The sequence below is a fragment of the Gigantopelta aegis genome, chromosome 3 (genome assembly GCF_016097555.1).
Source record: "Gigantopelta aegis isolate Gae_Host chromosome 3, Gae_host_genome, whole genome shotgun sequence".
NCBI lineage: Eukaryota > Metazoa > Mollusca > Gastropoda > Neomphalida > Peltospiridae > Gigantopelta > Gigantopelta aegis.
In genome coordinates, this window is record NC_054701.1 from 21,464,972 (window position 1) to 21,471,269 (window position 6,298).

The 6,298-nt window shown below is 36.6% G+C and overlaps 1 long non-coding RNA gene across 1 annotated transcript; it reads left to right on the forward strand.

Annotated features, from left to right (window-relative positions):
• The first annotated feature begins 4,072 nt into the window (after nt 1-4,072).
• On the forward strand, nt 4,073-5,842 carry LOC121369423. The gene is made up of 3 exons (XR_005957614.1): nt 4,073-4,167; nt 5,105-5,224; nt 5,749-5,842. It is a non-coding gene; the product is annotated as an uncharacterized LOC121369423 (long non-coding RNA).
• Nucleotides 5,843-6,298: the final 456 nt, after the last annotated feature.

Genomic DNA, 6,298 nt, shown 5'->3' on the forward strand with positions numbered 1-6,298 from the left:
GTTACATGTAAGGGGGTGTTAATAATTACGTAACGCTCTAGGGGTAGAGGAAGAGGGTACTGTGTTCGATTTACGTAACATTTTTCAAGACTATATGTTATTTTTATTTATTACTTAGACCTAAAAAGGCGTTTTTTGGAAATGCGCGGTCAGTCTAGGATCGATCCCCATCGACGGGTATACAAAAAGACCATGGCATGTGATATCATGTTTGTGGGATGGTACATATAAAAAATCCCTTGCTAAAAAAAAGTGTAGCGGGTTTCCAAGTCGCGTGTGCAGGGATTTCAGCGGGGTTGGGGTTATAGACTGTGTTAAGCGAAGTTTATATGGGGCCATGCTCCCCCAAAAATACATTTCAATTTTTTTTAAGCTTGGGCAAGTAAGGGTTTCGACCTCCAATACCCTCCCCATGCACATGCACCAGATTCCTCTCTAAGATTATATGTCAAAATTACCAAATGTTAGACACGCAACAGCAGATGGAAGGAAGGATAGGATATGTTTTATTTAACGATGCACTCAACACATTTCATTTACGGTTGTATGGGGTCGGATGATTATTAAATCAATATGCTTTATCTTTGATGTCGTTAAACAACCCCCCCCCCCTCCCAACGTTACTCTTTCTAAACGAAATAATATTTATTTGAATTTGTCGATTTTAACACGTAAAATTAAGAAGTGAAAACGTTCATTGTCTACTTTAGTATATTTTATTTAAAAAATATATACATGATTAATGTGTTATTAGTATACAAACTAAACTTTGAAAGTTCTACTAACACTTTATAAAATATTAATTCTGAAATAGGAAGGTACGTCTGTCGATAATACGTTGTCAAGATCAAACCGGTTTTAACTAAAGACTAGTACCGTATCCTCGACCGAATGTTCTTCGTACAGCGCAAGATTTCTCTTTTAAATTTTTTAGACGAACCCTACAATTTAAAATCGGCAAACGCACGTGTTAACTGAAACTGACAACAGGCTGTCATTTGTGCTTTGCTGAGCTATGGCGGCACAGGCGACGAATCAAGCGTATACGTTTGACGATATCCGTTCATAGCGAACACACACAACTTTGTTAAAAGTGCATTTGAGCTTGTATTTCACATTTGTACATGATGTTATAATATGGTAAACAGAGAATGTAACTTTAAACTTCTAATAAAATGTTAGTTTAGTGCAGTTCATTATAGATTTTCATTTTTAATAGAATATATAGAACTTTGCTTTTTAAAAATTATTCGAGAACGTGATTAAAATACAAAGTTAAGCAATACTCAGAACAGTGAGTGTGTAAAATGGTTTACATGAAACTATATGTATGTAGGAGTACGTGTAGGCTATGTATATCGAAACTAAGGGCTTTTGGAAAAATATATAGCTGATGTAATAAATAGAATGACAAACTCGGTACCAGTTATTATCAAATTTATGTCCCTCTTGAAATAAGTTTCACTTGGGACATATATGATAATAGCTGGTAACTCGTTTATTATCCTCTATGTATGTACTTGATTTCGCAGTGGCCAGCAAACGTCCCGAAGTCAATGTATCACAGCACTACAGGAGCTGTCTGCGTTCCACTGGACTCTTCTGCACGACAACTACAACCTGGATGTTCTCGATGACTGGAACATTGAAGGATGTTTCTATCTAATACACCAAAACCTGGGTTACAGGCTGTACTTGAAAAACGTAGCTATTTCATGTGCAATTCTTATAATGTCATGTTACATTGTGCTATCGATATCACGTTAAGTTAGTACATGTGTATACACTGCTCTGATTTGCTTTGCCTGCCCTGCCCTGCCTCTGCTCTGCCCTGTCCTTCCCTACGCTGTGCCTTACCATACCATGCTATGCTATACTGCATCATAAGTAGCTACAGAGTTCGCAGCCCGATACCGGCTCCCACCTAACGCGAGTTTTAACGACTCAGTGGGTAGATGTAATACCAGTTTACCCTCTTCTCTCTCACTAACCACTAAGAACTAAACCACTGTCCTGGACAGACAGTTCAGATAGCTGAGGTGTGTACCCAGGACAACGTGCCTGAACCTTAATTGGATACAGGCACGAAAATAAGTCGAAATGAAATGAAATATGCTCGCTAACATGTTCTGGTTTACAGTGTGTTGCTAAATATAACCCGTGCTAAGCATGGGGAAGGGAGAGACTAAATCGTAGACACTGAGAGTCGTCAGCTAGTGAGAGTCTACTGAACATTCATTAGCAAACGGTTCATCGACATCAAGATTTTACGACATCGAGTAATGTCCTGGTGTATATATAAAAATTATTCCAACTGTAGATATTAATGTAACAAGTATTTAATAATGTAAAGTGTGGTTAATAAATTGTGTAATTGAATGTTACGTAGCGTATATCAATGTCGTTGTTTGTTGCTTACGAAAAATCGCATTTCGCGAGATGTTACATTCTGCTGGCTACGATTAAGTATTTCCGCATGGTGAAGTTTAGATTTGGTGTGGTGGCGTTATAGTTAGCCCGAGTACTCTGACTGGAGAAGGCTAGACGGACATTTAGACAGATATTTATCCCTAAATATCTGTCCAAATGTCCGTCTAGCTATTCTACAGGTGATTTATCCCTAAATATCTGTCCAAATGTCCGTCTAGCCATTCTATTGGTGATTTATCCCTAAATGCCTGTCCAAATGTCCGTCTAGCCATCTACAGTCAGAGTACTCGGGCTATTCTAGGCTAGACTGTGCTGTGCTGTGCTGTGCTGTGCTGTGCATAAGCGATTAGGCGTACGAGACAGGGGAGCGGGATAGGGTGGGGGTGGCGGAGAGGTACCAAACAAATCCTATCCTCAAATAAGGGCAAATGCTAATATGAATAAACGTAATTCGTTTAATTCGGGCATCGTCACCCCCACCCACGTACGTGTACGGTGCTATGATGTGCCGTGCTATGCTATTCAACAATCACCATGCCATACATTTTGTTGTGTTCTATTTCTAGAGGTAATTCTGGTAACCTCAGTAGAAACTGGAGGGGAGGTGTGTTACCACATTGTTTTGCAAAACCTTTTTAGCGTCCCTCCATGCAAACCCTGGAAGGTCGCCCTTGTGCTCAAGTCACAAACAGGGTAACTATGATTTATTGTACAGTAGATGGATGGATGGATGTTTAACGACACCCCAGCATGAAAAACAAATTGGACATTGGGTGTCAGGATATGGTAATAAATATATAACATATATATCAGTTTAAAAATAATATATGATTAAAACACAGTGTAAAGAGCTGTGCACAAATATAGCTATCACAGTCTGTGAAAAAATATAGCTATCACAGTCAAATAGTTAAAACTTATAATAAAACTCAGATTCTCTTAAAAAATTTAAAATGAGATTTGGCTAGAACCGAAATGATTCCAGCACATTTTTCTTCCAAATATATCTTCTTTTTTTCAGCAAAATGATTACACTCCAGCAAAATGTGGCGAACTGTCAAATTACATGTACAGTAGAAGACAACAATAGCCTGAATGAAGCATTTAAATGTTTAAAAACAATCGGTTAGTACACACACCCGTTCACGTTAACCTCAGTTTGGATAAAAATGCAAACATGTTTCCACCATAACAATTAGTCGTCGTTGGATGTGGATTTGAATTCATTTATGATTTTCCTACACCCCATTTCGTCAATATGGAATAGTATCATGTTTATAGGATATTAAACGAGCTTCCATTTCGAACCATGTTTATGTTCCAAGTGAAATAATTTTAATTTGTCACGAACTTTAGCGAGTGAAATAATTTTCAATTGTCACAGCTTTAGCGAATGACAATGAAAATTATCAAATTAAAGTTCAAACACATTGTCCTGGGCACACACCTCAGCTATCTGGGCTGTCTGTCTAGAACAGTGGGTTAGTTGTTAATTGTTAGTGGTTAGTGAGACAAGACCCATTGAGTCGTTAAAACTCACCCTGGTTGGGAGGCGGTACCGTGCTGCGAACCCTGTACCTATCAGCATTATTATTAACCACGACGCCACCAATTCAGTGTTGATATTATTTTAACAGCAGCCAGTACAATGCCGCAGATTTGGACAACGTAGACGTTCGATCCTGACTCTGGGGTGCTGACATAGTCCTGTCTGGCACTATCAGTGAAATGTATGACGTAAGTGTGTCACGTGGTTTTAGGGTCTTAGATGAACGTTTGCATCATATAAAATGTATGTAACTAGTTTAGGTAGAGGACTACAGTTATATGTAATTTTTCAACGGATTTGCATATCCCAGTTGAAAATTTACAAATAACTGCCCACCCATGTTTTAAAAATAAAGATAGAAATAGCGATGTTTTAGGTATCTTGGACATAATTATATACGGGACTCATTTTAAATATTTTTATATAAAATTTTTTATGTTACTTCAATGATTATATGCCCAAATGTGCGAAATGTGTTCCCAAAATGCATGATTTTTTGGTACATTTTTGACAATCTCACGCGCGTTTCAAGTCGCATCCATATGGAAGTTGGCAGATATGACATACTTATTTATGGAAACTTTGTTTATAAAACCTTAAAAAAAAATCCCCATTTGAATAAAATGTTATCTCTTAATTTTTTCACAAAATCAGTTATTTTGAAAATTACCAAAACCTGTCGCCCCTCATGTTTGTCACAATTGTCCGGTGCATGGATACCGAGCCTCATTACAGCCAAACTGTTGGTACTCCTGATGAAAAAAAAAATTAAAATTTAAAAAATAACTCCTTGGCTATCACTAAGCTTAAGGATCTACATCATGTTCCTAACAAGTAGCCTCCACACATGATAGTATGCAAACACAACACGCTAAACAATACTGCTACCTTAGGAATTTTGGGTTCATTAACTCTAACAATAATATTCTCAAACCCTCGCATTACCAAATAATAAATACATTTAGAAATACATGATAAAATCATTTGTTTTAAACATTAATTAATTAATATAATATATTCTAAACGTGAGTATTTTGATGCACCTCACAAAATATTTAGATAATACGTTTATCTAAACAGCTATGATTGTATTTAGACCGAACTTTGAGCTTTACAATGATGCAGATGTTCCTGGCGATCTATGACGAGAAAATGAAACAGCTGTCTAACTACTACATCCTCCTGGCCAACACTGGCGTCCCTCAATACACTGCGGGATTAAACTCGCTCCAGACAACCATCCAAGTGAGAATATTAAACAGTTGTTAGCTGTTTTCATTTTTTTATTTCATGTTTAATTATTGTTTGTGGTTATATTCAGTTATTATTTAATGAAAATCAATGTGTTAGTTCATTCATTCATTCATTCATTTATTTATTCCATCATTCACGCAGGTGTATGAAGGTGCCAAAAATGTGTGTGTGTGGGGTGGGGGGGGGGGGTGGGGGGCATTCCCCCTTGCCCACCCACTTCCTACGCCAGTGATTCATTCATTCAACCCTTCCTTTCTTCATTCATTCATTATTTCAACCATTCATTCAATAGCCATCCATTCCATCAATCAATCGTTCTCTCATTCAGTCAATTCGTTCATTAATTAATCACGTCATTCATTCATCCATCAATTCATTCATTCGTACATCCATCCATTCATTTATACTTTTAAACAATATCCAGGCTCCCACTACTTTAACTTCGTGTTTTGCATTATATATATTGTAATATTTTATGGCCTTGATTATGTTATTTACTTTTCTTTATTTAAAAGGTATCTGGAGTAAATTCTGAAACTAGTTCATGCACCTCTGCCACGACCTGGACACCTCCTACCCCGGGAACCTACTCAAGAATATTTATCCCACTTAAGATAATTATTATTAAATATTAATGGTGCACAGAGTAATTACATAGTTTATACTTCGTGAATAACCATTATTTATTTTAGAACAACTAGTTTGAAAATGTATTTTACTGACAAAAGCAGGTTAGATACGTTTTTAAATAAGTTGTGAGAAAAACGACATGTAACTGAAACGAGTGTAGTATTCTATTATAATTGGACAAACTATTATTTTATAAAAATAATAAAACAGTTATTTGTGTGTGATTTTAAATTATATATGGCGCTTATATTTTACGTTTGGTGCAGTCAGTATCTGCAGTATTAATTTCAGTAGACCGTTTGGATTTGACGGGTAAACCACTGAGCAGCCAATCTGTTGTCTTTATATCGATCTCTAAAATATATGGAACATCTACAAGTGATTCCTACAAGTAATGAGTGAAAATATGGTTTTGACACATCACGAGTAGACATA